We start from the raw sequence: 11,668 nt of genomic DNA on the forward strand, positions 1-11,668 counted from the left end.
TTTTAACTTGTTGAATTGTTTTGATTTCTTCTTCCATGAGCTTCTCTAATTCTTCAAGTTCATTCTCTTCATTTATGTTGAAAACCTCTTCTTGAGCATGACTCCCTTGGAAACCATCTTCTATTCCAAAAATTTCCTTCTCATCCCCAACTCTCAAGGTGAGCTTGGACTCGCGTATATCAACCAGAGCTCCAGCAGTGTTAAGTAACGGGCGACCAAGAATAATTGGTACATTGGGATCTTCTTTCATATCCAAAACCACAAAGTCTATTGGAAAAACGAATTTCCCAATTTTCACGAGAATATCTTCCACAATGCCCCGGGGCTGTGTCACTGAACGGTTCGCCATGTGAATAGTCATCTTTCTAGCCTTTAACTTCTGAATATTCAATTTTTAATAAAACGAATAAGGCATCAAATTTATGCTAGCCCCAGAATCGGCTAAAGCATAAACCTTCATATTATTCCCAAACTCACATGGGAGAGTGAGTCGTCCAGGATCCCCCATCTTCTTAGGTATCTCTCCCAACACAGCTTTTGAGCTTTGCTCACTTAGAATCACCTTAGAATTCTCCTTTAATTGCTGACGAGTGTCTAACAAGTCTTGTAGGAACTTAGCATATTCTGGAACTTTTGCAAGTGAGTCAATAAAAGGATTATTAATAGGAATACCCTTCAATTGCTTGATAAACTCCAGATGTTCTCTCTCCAGTGGACTGAGATTAGCTCTAGACGGGAATGGAAAAGGTGGTTTATAAGCTGGAGCATATACTGATTTTTTCTGTTCCGTCCGGGCCCACGACGTGAGCATAGCGGGCTCACGACGTGAACTGGGTATTCCAGCAGATTCTTCAATTCGAGCTTCGGCTTCTTTGGCTTTGGATCGGGCTGCTATGGCTCCACTTCTAAGGCTTCTAGGAACTCAGAAATCGCCTCTTCTTCAGTATCTATGGCCATTATGTGAGATTGAGTCTTCTTTTCAGGATTTTTCGGGAACACCTTCTCATTAACCAAAGTGGTAAGTTGACCTAGTTGTACTTCAAGGTTATTGATGGAAGCTTGCTGATTTTTTAATAATGATTGTTGGTCAATCATCATAGCATCAGTAGCATCATGCCTTTTTTCTGAAGCTTCTATAAACTTTATTAACATGGTCTCTAGATTAACTTTTTTCTCAGCTGGTGGTTGCTCTCTTTGGTAAAAACCCCGGCCAGTTTGCCTAAATTTCTCTTCTTTTTGCTTCTTGTATTCATCGTAAGGCAGCCACTCCTTCTTTGGTTTCCTCCAATCTTCATCGTATTTGTCCCCACTAGAATATCAAACTTGAGCTTTCGTGTTTCCATATTCATCCATATTGCAATCTTTTGTCAAATGCGGGCCACTACATCTCTCGCAACCAACTCGAATTGCATGAATTGATTGGTCCATTTGGGTCAATATCCTATCCATGGTGCTAAGCATTGCCATCACAGTAGCCATCTCTTTAGTTTGTGCACCTCCACTGACTTTTATTCCATCACGCCCTGGGTTGTGATACTCACGAGAGTGCTTTGAAAATTCTTCAATCGACTCCTTAGCCTGAATTGGGTTCTTCTTTGTTAGTGGTCCTTGTGAATCAAGGAGTTGTCTAGTCATGACATTCACCCCATAATAGAATATTGACATTTCTTGCTGAATATTTAGGTCATGTTGAGGACAATTCCTTAACAACCCCTTGTAGCGCTCCCATGCCTCGTATAATGACTCCCCCGGATTTTGCTCAAAGTTGTCAATCACCTTCTTGAGCTTAGAGATTTTGGAGGGTGAGCAAAACTGATCTAAAAATTTTTCACGCAATTGGGCCCATGTGGTGATTGTACCAGATGGAAGAGCCTTCAACCAGTCTTTTGCAGCTCCCTTGAAAGTGACTGGTAACATCCTTAACAAAGCTGTCTCCCTTGGGATATTAGGAGTATTAAAATAATCCGCAATATCACTGACCTCGTCTAAATGTTTGAAAGCATATTCATGATCTTTCCCATAGAATGGGATATCCTTGAGTGCAGTAAGGATATGTCCCTTTAACTCGAATGTGGCATTGGCAGGTATCACAGGATGTATTAAACCTGGCCCCACATCGTCTTGAATGCGCTTCTTGTAATCCCCCATGGCCATCTCATCAATATTCGCCATTTCGTTCTCCGGCTCGTTCTCAGGTTCACTCGTATAAAGTCCAAATTTTGTTTCTGATTCGTACTCGGTCTCGTGTGGGTTAGGAGTTTGATCGAAGACTTCAAACTTGCTCTTTGAGGCTGAACTCGATTCTCCCGGTTTCATTCCAGACTTCCTTGAAAAGGCTGATTTCAGTTCTTGTAAAGGTGTCTTCTTTGTTGTTTGATGTTCTTTCACGCTCTTATCCTTCTTTTTGTGAATTGCAGACTCGGGATCTTCAAGTGGTGGTACCAAAGGTGTGTTAGAACCTCTGGTCATGAACTTCTGAAATGAAACAAAAAAAATAAAACGTAAAACTGAACTAAAAAAAAACTGAAATAAACAAAACTAAGGACTTCAGTTCTCATGTCGTGAGTCCTGTAATGCAGAAAAAAAAATTAAAACAGAAAAGTAACTTCTTGCAGGTTTTAACCTACAAAAAGGATTGATTAATTTAAAGCAAACAAACTAATAATTAACTAAGCCGTTCCCCGGCAACGGCGCCAAAAACTTGATGTGCACAAAAGTACCCACTAATTTTAATATTAATAACCTAACAAACTTAGACCAACTATGAACCTATAGGCAGTGTACCTAGTCAGATTATAGTATAACTTGGGTAAGTCGGGTATTGATCACAGGGAACGGTGTTACTAATTAATCTACTTGCTATCAAATTAGCCTAATTATTAACAAGTTTAAAAAGGGTTTTATCTGATTTTACAAGATCAGACGAACTTAGCTCAAATTCAATCAATAAGTAAAACACTCTTGTTTAGTTCGAATTCACTTCGTCCTTATGGCTAGCTAATAATTATGGATTATCAAGTTGGTTTTAATTATATTAGTAATTTAAGCATAATTTTACCAATAATTAATTAATTCATGTAAAACTATGTATGGTCACACACAATTAAACACAAAACCAATTATGAATATGAATATGCTATGTAAGATTTATTATGTAAACGCAATTATAGTCATAATCTACGTTCTCTAGCACAACTAAGTTTATTTGCTTTAATTACTAACTAAGATTGGTCAATCCTAGCTCTAACAATTTAATGTTCACTAAATCATTAGGTAAACAAGTTCATGCAGTTAATTGTCACTAAGCTACACAGAACATGGAATCAAGGAATTAAGGAAACAACCACAAGCATGCTAGGTAATTATAAATCAAACACAAGCAATTTACCAACTAAATAAATCTATATAAAATTAAGCTATTCATAAGTTAGAAGCTTCATCTAGCTAAACAAGAGTAGCTAGATTCAGCTGCTCATAATAGCAACTAACACAATAACACAAATCAAAGTATAAGGAAACATGTTCATAAGTATCAAATAAGTGAACTAAATTATGGACCTTCACTCTTTTGGTGTTGAAAACCTTTTTCCAAGACCTTTCTTCTGCTAAAAATCGCCTTCTGGAAACCCTTCAATCAGCCAAAAGTCTCCCAAATCGTAATGGGCAAGGGAATTTATACTATTCTGATTTCCTGAGTTCACGTCGTGAACCATAAGGATTCACGTCGTGAATATTAGATAACCGTGTTCGGCAAGGACTCTTCCACCCGTATGCATATCTTCTAGAATTCTAGACTCACGTCGCGAACCATGAATTGTTCACGTCGTGAAAACGTCTTTTGGGTGATTTTCCGTTCTTCTTTCCTTTAATCCTCCAAAGTTCCATATTCTGTCAATTTCAATTCCTATCTGCGAAGATGCTTCTGTTTGGCTGCAAAATAACAAATTAAACTTATAAGTACCATTATTCTATGCAAATGACCAAAATATTAATAGAAATGTAATTAAATATTGCCTAAAAATATGTATAAATATGGCAATATCACCAGCATATCCACTACATACGCTAGGTAACCCGCACACCCGTGTTGAATGTACCGTCGAGCTTTGGCGGCTGAACAGAACCCTGATCCCACTCTGGTGCCCTCCCCATATACGATTAGTTCTCCCCCACATGGGGTTCGAATCACTACCCGCTGACCCTCATAATCAATCATGGCACCGAATCGATTGAGCCAGTCCATCCCCACAATCACACATACATCCGTCATGGGGATCGGAATCAAGTCTATCGGAAAAGGTATCCCAAAGATCACCATCTTACAGACACTCTAGCTCGCCTATTGGCACTCTGAACTCCCTACTAAATGTATGAGATACAAAAGACCGACTCGCCCCTGAGTTAAATAAAACCAATGCAGGTAAGGAGTTCACTAGAAACGTACCTAATCACAGGTACAACAGATAAGTATACAACATATACAGTAAATGAGATAAGGGATAGAAACGTACCAGCAACCACATTCGGTGCTGCCTTGGCCTCCTCGGCCGTAAGCTGGAAGGCACGCCCCTGAGCCTTCGGAGGCTCTGCCTTTACTGGCCTCCCATCAGAAATCCTCAATGTAGCTGGCGCGGGAGCCTGCGCCGGCCTAGTGGCAAGTAACAGACAGTTGGTCTTTACGTGGCCAACCTGATCGCAGTGATAACATAACCTCATACCCTGAATTGGGACTCCCTGGTGACAGTCCTTCGTGTAATGCCCCTCCTTGCCACACCTATGGCACCCACTACCAGCTCGACACACACCAGAATGACCCTTGCCACACATTCCACAAGTGCGGCTCTGCTGACCCCCGGTCCTAGTATCAGCGGTCTTAGACCGCTTCGGCGCCGGCTGAGACTGTGCCGGGGCCTGCCACTGCTCTCTCAACTGCAGCTCAATCTCCAACTCTCGCCGTCTAGCGGCCTCCTGTAACTCCAGAAGAGTATCACATCGCTGAGTAGACACAAACTGACGGATATCCGTCTTGAGCATGCTCACATAACGGGTCATCTGGGCCTGCTCGGAGGCAAACTTTGGGCAAAACATCGCCCTCTCAGTGAACATACGGGTGATCTCCGTCACCGACTCCCCATCCTATCTAAAACTCAAAAACTCCTGTGACAACCGTTCCCGCTTGATCCGTGGAATGTATCGGGCGCGGAACATATCCCTGAAGTGCTCTCAAGTAACAGCAGCTCTCTGATCATCAGTGTATGACCCCGTCGCAAGTCTCCACCAGTCCTTGGCCCCGGACCTTATCAGGTTCATAACACACCTGACCTTCTGGTCAGTAGGACACGAGCAGGTAAAGAAACACCCCTCCACATCTGAGATCCACCTCATAGCCTTGATGGGATCCTGCGTCCCATCAAAAGTAGGGGGCTTCGTGTTATCGAAGTCCCTGTACTAAAAGCCCCTACTAGCTCCTCCACCTGCCGCGGATACAGCTGATGCAGCTGCTGCGGCAGCTGTCTCTGCAAGGGCTGCGTAGCGCTCATCAAAGTACTCAACCATGGCGGTCTTAATCGACTCGAACATCTCCGGCAGCTGTGCCCGGAACGCAGCAGCAACCTCATCATGCAGGATCTCTCGAATCCTGGCATCCAAATCCTCTGTACCCGTCTGCACCACCGACTCAGGTGTTGTTGGCTCCTCCTGGCCTCTGTCTCCTGATCCTGATCCCGAACCGGATCCAGCCACAAAGCGTCTCGTCATCACCATTCTGAAACATACCACAAGATATCAGGTAATCCACATAAATAATTGGGATCCAACTCCCGACTAACCCTAGGGGTTGTGACTTCCTTGGTACGCATATGGGTCATGTGCTTTCAGTAGTATGGGCCCATACTACCTTCCACACCTACCCATATTTGTCTCAAGTATCACCACAACGCCCTAACTGAATACACAACATGGCGAGTGCTCAATCCTCCCCCTAGAGGAATGTTAAATATCTCATAACTGGCCTACCGGTCTCACACAATCCACCCATCCATGAAACTTCCACCAACCCTGTAGCACTAGTGTATGCTAGCCATACATAATGCTGGGCCCTATAAACTTTCGAATATCCGATCCTACCCTAAGCCCTAATCAATAAGAACAGAACATAAGGTCAAACCAAACATTTTCAGGCTATAAGATCTTAATTATGTACAACTGTGATGTATACATTAAGCAACTACAGCAATGATGTCAATCTCATATAAGAAAAACCCTAGGCTAGCAGTCATCATATAATCAGGCAATTCTATCATGCAATTCCTGAAGATCCCTATCCTATCTCTAGCATGATGTTCTAACATATCACATAATCAAATAACTGTACGGTATTTTGGGGTCTACTTACTGGCTCCAGCTGATCGTACACCCTGCATCCTCCTTTACTTATTTCGAAAACCATTTTAGAAATCATTTTGAAAACCTTTCCTTGATTTGAGACTAGATTCACACGCATGTTCCTCCAATTCACTCAAACCAAGGCTCTGATACCAACTTGTAACACCCGAAAAATTCAAGCTAATTTAAACTTTTAAAAACATTTCAAATCCATTAACTATTACAAAACTTGTTTTCAAAATGTATCATATCAGAGTATCCCAGAAACAAAGTCATAAAAAGTGAGGTGCTGTACGATCACGCCTTGGCCTTGCCACGATCCCCTGATGTACCTTAAACAATAAACTGAAACTGTAAGCCCGAAAGCTTAGTGAGTTACCCCCAAAATACCATTACACATACATTACACATAACCATGTCAGCAACATAATAACATAACAAACTGAACAACATGTAACAAGTCCACAGCTTTACAGACTGGATTACCCCTGGTCCCACAACGTGAGTCTGGATTGCCTTCCGGGCCCACAGCTCACATCTGCATTGCCATCGAGCCCACAGTATGAGTCTCCCTTAGCCCGTATCTGGAATGCTCCTAGGGTTTGTTGGTTACCGCACGGAGCAGTACAACCTCAACCCATCTCACATAGCATATAAATCATATAACATAACTACTGAGCATGCAATAATCATATAACATCACCGGTAGTCCTACAGATCTACCTAACTGGCACAACCACTAGCAAGCAACACTAACTCATAATCAACATAACTACTGCTAGGATAACATATCCAATGGGCCGACCTTGGTGCCTTAGACCCCTTAGTATAGTGAGGATAACTCACCTTGCAACTGTCGACTCGCAATATAAGCTCAAACCCTTGGATCGCTGCCACAAACTTTACCACCTATTATCACAATAGAACCATACTCGTAAATTCCCAACTTTCCAAAGCATCCTATAAGTCAACTAGTCAACACTTGGTCAACGTCAACAGTCAAGGTCAACAGTCCATGTTGACCTTAACTCGTCGAGTACCCTCAGCTACTCGCCGAGTTCCTTGTAGTACTCGCCCGCTCGCCGAGTCACTTGAGTGACTCGTCGAGTTCCTAAGGCTCGCGGTCGAAGCTCTAAGACCACTCATCGAGTTTTCCCACTTTCAACTCGACAAGTTCACACGCATCAGCCAATTGGGAAAAGCCCTAACCGACTCGCCGAGCCACACGCTGGCTCGCCGAGTCTACGACAATCTTCATCGGACTCGCCGAGTTGTTCATCCAACTCGTCGAGTTCAGGTCCATCTTCATACGACTCGCCGAGTTGTTCCTCCAACTCGTCGAGTCCCTTCAGTCCTTTAACCATATAGACACTTTTTAAGCCATGCAGCGGCTCCATATTGCAGATCCAAGCTTCTAAGGCATGTTTATCACATAAAGTTGCAAACTTTATGTGCATGCATGGCTCTAAAGGCTCTTAATGACAAATCCAAGCTTACAATTGAGTTTTACACTCAAGGAAGGCCTTATAGCTGACCAAGCTCAAAACTTTATGAACCTAGAACCCAAGAAGGGTCCAGATCTGGAGTTGCAACTTCAGATCTAGCTCATACACCACAATATCATCATGACCAAGCCAAAATAACCATAAACCTCACCCAAATGAGATCTAGAAAGAAATGAGGTAAAGGTGACGACTTGATACCTTCAAATGATGCTAACTGAGGTAGATTTCTGATCCCCCCACACTTTCCTTGCTTCTAGCCTCTTGCCCTCCAAGCTCTTCTTTCAAGGATCCACTTTCCAAAGATTAAAACACACAAGAATGAAGCACCACACAGATTAGGGTTTTCTGGGATCCACTTTCTCTAGAGACTGTAAAGAGGCTGAAGGAGGCTTATGATTCTTTAAATAGGGTGCAAAACCCCGAGATTTAGGGTTTCATCTGCCAGCTCCGACTCGTCGAGTCCCTTCTTGGACTCGGCGAGTAGGTCACTAAATTAGGTGGACCAACCCGCTGCTACTCGACGAGTAGGGCAACCAACTCGTCGAGTAGACCTTGGAATCAAAGAAATTCTTATTTAAATCAATACCTGAGAATCGGGGCGTTACATGTATGCTATGTATCTTTGTGATTATTGCATGTGTATGTGATTATTTGATATATATGTTGTATGTATGCTGGGCGGGGGTCGATCTATTTCCGAGTGGGGCTCGATATCGGGTGGGACCCGATGCCGGGCGAGGCCCGATGCTAGACGGGGCTCGATGCCTGGCGGGGCCCGATCACTAAACTTTGTGCTTACGGTTTTAGTTTTTGTTTCAGGTACTTCCGGTTCCAAGGGGAAGAGCTCGGGTTGACTGCATCTCACTCACCATGTGACAACCGTCAATTTTCGGTCAAGTCAAAGTCAAATAAAGTCAACAAGTCAAACTGGTCAACTCAATTAACCCTTGTATATTAGGGTTTACATCGTGCTTACTATTGTACAACACACAACCGTAATGCACGTATCACTTTGAGTCTTCCTCTGTTCAGAAAATCTAAACCCTAATCAGGGTAACTAATGGAACAACTCAATAAAACATTAATACATACCCTTCGGGGGCGTATAACGCTCATAACAAGGCAAACCGGGGTTTACAAACCTTGCATTTTGAAGTTAAGCACTCGCAAAGGTCACAAACAAAGTCTCTCTCAATCTCTCACACTCTATCTCTCTCTCTCAAATCTCTCTCAAATCTCTCCCAAATCTCTCTCAAAACTTTTTATAATCATTTGGGGCATCCCGACCCTTAACTTAGCCAAAAACCGCTCAAAACGGGAAGTTTATGCGAAAAACAGCCACTTAGGACCGAAACCCTAAGAACCGAAACCTAGAACCGAACCTTCTACAAGAACCGAACCCGAAGGTCCGATTCGGATCCGAAACCTGCATAACCGAAGGTACCCTTCGGACCGAACTACCCTTCGCTTCTGATCGCCTCGGATTCGCTCCATTCAGTTTCGGGCCCGAAGGCCTGGTTCGCGTCTCCACCTCGGACCGAAGGCTAGGTTCGGGTCTCACCCTCTAAGGACCGAACCTTCGGCCTGACTTCATATTTTTACCATTTTTCCCTGATTTTCGACCCCGACTTCGTTTTAAGCTCGTTTTTCGTGATTTTAACGCGGGATTTTCACCGAAACTCGTATTTTGGCATATAAGACCCTATATATTCATATTTTAATCACTTTTGAGGGAAAATCTTAGTCTAAGAATAAAATCTATTGGGTAAGATATTGAGGTGGATTGTTGACTTTTCCATAAAACTGTGACACAAGCAACCTCCCATACCCACTCCATGTCACTATTCCCACCTTGCTCTAGTCAATTCGAGATCTTCCCATACCTCCATCAAATCTCTTCCATCAGCCCACTCTCTAATCCCTCACTCTTCCATCTATACAACCCTACTCTCCTCCTCCCAAGATACACTTTTCCTTTCTCTTATATTCTCTCTAGAAACTCGAGTTCCTCCTGGAGACCTAGGTCCTTCCCCTGTTGCTGGTAAGTTTTCCTTCATACACATAAACATGCTACACAACTTCACTAAAATCATGGAATTCTTACACAAATATCATCATATTTGTTCATAGAGTCTTCGAATATTCAAGCATCTCCCAAGTGTTCTTGACTTGGAAACTTCTTCTCTTAATCATCCATCCTAAGAGATCACTCAAAGTGAGTTCATACGCCCACATTTTCATGTTTTCTTCAAGTTTTAGGGGGGGGGGGGGGGGAATACTGTTGGATTAGGTATCTAAGCCCATAACTATAATTGGTATGTACTTGAATTGATAGCAGCACAGTCCTTTTGGGTTGCCCTCAAGTTAGCAACTGGACAAGGAAATTATGAAAGGAGAGATATTAATTTATAAGATTAATAAATTAATATATATATATATATATATATATATATATATATATAATGATTTACTAATATGTTAATAGATTAATATATTAATTAGAAATAATTATGTTTAATTAATAGTTAGCCAGAAATTAATCAGAATTAATTTTGGGGTTAAAAGAATTAATTATAAAGTGCAGGGACTAGTTTGCAATTAACTAATAGTTGAGTGGAAGGATCCAGAACCCCCTTGGAAGGAGGTGGACGAAATCCATAGGGGAAACCCTAGAGATTTCGTCCAAGGGGTCCAGATAAGGCCCTTGGGTTTTTGCTTAGGCCCTAAGCAAAGGATAATTAGGGTTTTCCCTAAACCCTAGATACCTCAGCTATTTAAGGAGCCTCCTGGCTCACATTTTAGGGGACTTGTTCTTTGGAAGAAACCCTGGCCGAAATTGCATACTCCCTCCCCTCTCTCCTCTTCTACTTTCCTTCTTGCTAGTTCTTGGGTGTGATTCCATTAGAGGCATTACACTTGTGGTGCTAAGCTTCCAAGAAGATCAAGATCAAGATCAAGGGAATTATCAATTGTTTACTATAACAATTGAAAGGTATGTAACTCCTAAACCCTAGTTTGTTAATTTCGAAATTAGCCTCTCTCCTCTAGGGTTCTGGTTTTGCAATTCAAAGTTGTATGTTCAATAGTTAAAACATAGATCCAAAGTAGGTTGCATCTGAACTTAGGAATTGTTTTATGGTTTATTTGTTTTACCTAAAACCCATCAAATACAAGTTAAAATACCAAAAACTTAACTAAACTCAAACATCAGCTTTCAACAGGAAAGTTTAGTTCCATTCACGGACTGTTTTGACCATCTTAAACTTAATATCTTTCAAAACTGTTTCAGAAGAAAATAGTTCAGGTTCATACCTTTAAAATGACTACTTGCACATCTCCATACGATTTTTCTACAATTTATGGTGATTTTTACAAAACTGCCTATCATTTCAGAAATGAATTCGGACCAGTCTGTGAATATGAACATTTTCACACACGTTAGAGATTTCTAAAAATCATAATAAAAATTATGAATAAACTAAACACATTTTCTAAAGTCTTAGAGTTTACGGATTCACTTTTCGACTTCGTATGATTTTTCTATGATGTTTTTAAAACAGTGCAGAAAGGTTAAAAACTAGTTACATAGCTTACAATATGAATAACACTTTGTAGTATGTTGAGCAAAGTGCATAACAATAAGTTTCTAAATGTTGGATGCATTTCTTGTTAGTTTATCATCATAAATAGAAATTAGTCATTCATGATAAGGATTTTCATTCATTTCGAATGCATACAATAAACTACAATAAGTATAGTTTATGGATTTTACAATACAA

General features: G+C 41.5%; 1 non-coding gene across 1 annotated transcript; it reads left to right on the forward strand.

Moving 5' to 3' along the window:
- The first annotated feature begins 1,681 nt into the window (after positions 1–1,681).
- On the forward strand, positions 1,682–1,788 carry LOC145161963 (small nucleolar RNA R71). The gene has a single exon (XR_013738818.1). It is a non-coding gene; the product is annotated as a small nucleolar RNA R71 (small nucleolar RNA).
- Positions 1,789–11,668: the final 9,880 nt, after the last annotated feature.

Source organism: Lactuca virosa, chromosome 2, assembly GCF_052849685.1.
Source record: "Lactuca virosa cultivar CGN04683 chromosome 2, Lactuca_virosa_CGN04683_v6, whole genome shotgun sequence".
In the NCBI taxonomy this organism is placed as follows: domain Eukaryota; kingdom Viridiplantae; phylum Streptophyta; class Magnoliopsida; order Asterales; family Asteraceae; genus Lactuca; species Lactuca virosa.